Source organism: Lemur catta, chromosome 23 (assembly GCF_020740605.2).
Source record: "Lemur catta isolate mLemCat1 chromosome 23, mLemCat1.pri, whole genome shotgun sequence".
Lineage (NCBI taxonomy): Eukaryota > Metazoa > Chordata > Mammalia > Primates > Lemuridae > Lemur > Lemur catta.
The window spans coordinates 12,557,106-12,558,814 of record NC_059150.1 but is presented as its reverse complement, the minus strand read 5'-3'; the positions used below and the strand labels follow the sequence as shown (position 1 = coordinate 12,558,814).

At 38.4% G+C, this 1,709-nt stretch overlaps 2 pseudogenes; both read left to right on the top strand.

Moving 5' to 3' along the window:
- Positions 1–688: 688 nt before the first annotated feature.
- Positions 689–738, top strand: LOC123627187 (annotated as a pseudogene).
- A 4-nt stretch (positions 739–742) lies between these two features.
- LOC123627186 lies at positions 743–858 on the top strand (annotated as a pseudogene).
- The last annotated feature ends 851 nt before the right edge of the window (positions 859–1,709 follow it).

Below are 1,709 nucleotides of genomic sequence, written 5' to 3'. Positions count from 1 at the left end.
AATTCCCTATGCAATTTCTAAAAATTTACATCTGAAGTACAAAGGTCTTATCCACTGTTTTTGTAAGGTTTTAGCTACTATTATGAGTAACAATGTTAATAATAACTACATTATCTGAGTCTTTACGATGTGCCAAATACTATCACATATTCAAAAATCCTGTAATCCTCACAACACCCCTGGAGAGTAGGTACTACTGCTGTCTCCATTTTAAATATTATAGCCATACCTCGGCGATACTGCAAGTTTAGTTCCAGACCACTGCAATAAAGTGAATATTGCAATAAAGTGAGTCACAACAATATTTTGGTTTCTCAATGCATATAAAAGTCATGTTTGCACTGTATTATAGTCTATTAGAGTGCTATTGCATTAGGTCTTTTAAAAAAAACTACATACCTTAATTTGAAAATACTTTATCGCTAAAAAATGCATATGATCACCTGAAACATCAGCAAGTCATAACCTTTTTGCTGGTGGAGGGTCTTCACTTGATACTGGTGGCAGCTCACTGATCAGATGGTGGCTGCTGAAGGTTGGAGTGGCTGTGGTGATTTCTCAAAGTAAGACAACAGTGAAGTTCGCTGCATCCATTGAGTCTTCTTTTCATGAAAGTTTTCTCTGTATCTTGTGAAGCTGTTATATAGCATTTTCCTGACCGTAGTACTTCTTTCAAAATTGGAGTCAGGTGTTGTATGAAAGGAGGGAAGGTTAGCACTCCCCTTGACAAAATTGGAGCCAGGTGTTGTATGAAAGGAGCGAAGGTTAGCACTCTCCTTGACAAAATTGGAGTCAGTCCTCTCGGATCTTCTTTATCAGCTAAGTTTATGTAATATTCTAAATCATTTAATTTCATTTCAACAATGTTCACAACATCTCCACCAGGCCACCAGGAGTAGATTCCACCTCAAGAAACCACTTTCTTTGCTCATCCTAAGAAGCAACTCCTCATCCATACAAATTTTATCATGAGATTCAGCAATTCAGTGCCATCTTCTGGCTCCACTGCTAATTCTAGTTCTCATACTACTTCCACCACATTTGCAGGTACTTCCTCCACTGGAGTCTTGAACTCTTCAAAGTCATCCATGAGTTTGTAATCAACTTCTTCCAAACTCCTGTTAATATTAATAGTTTGACCTCCTCCCATGAATCATTAACGTTCCTGTTGGCATCTAAAATGGTGAATCCTTTCTAGAAGGTTTTCCATTAACTGCCCAGATTCATCAGGGGAATCACTATTTATGGCAGCAATAGCCTTGCAAAATGTATTTCTTAAATAATAAGACTTGAAAGTCTAAGTTACTCCTTGATCCATGGGCTGCAGAATGGATGCTTTGTTAGCAGGCATGACAACATTCATCTCCTTGTACATCTCCATCGAAGCTCTTGGGTGACCAGACGCATTGTCAATGACCAGTAATGTTTTGAAAGGAATCTTTTTTTCTGAGAAGTATATCTCAACAGTGGGCTTACAATATTCAATATACCACGCTGTAAACAGATGTTCTGTCATCCAGAAATGTTCCATTTCTAGAGCACAGGCAGAGTAAATTTAGCATAATTATTAAGGGCCCTAGGATCTTTCGTATGGTCAATGAGCATTGGCTTCAACTTAAAGACACCAGCTGCATTAGCCCCTACCAAGAGAGTCAGCCTGTTCTTTGAAGCTCTGAAGCCATGACTTCTCCTATTTAGCTATGAAAGTC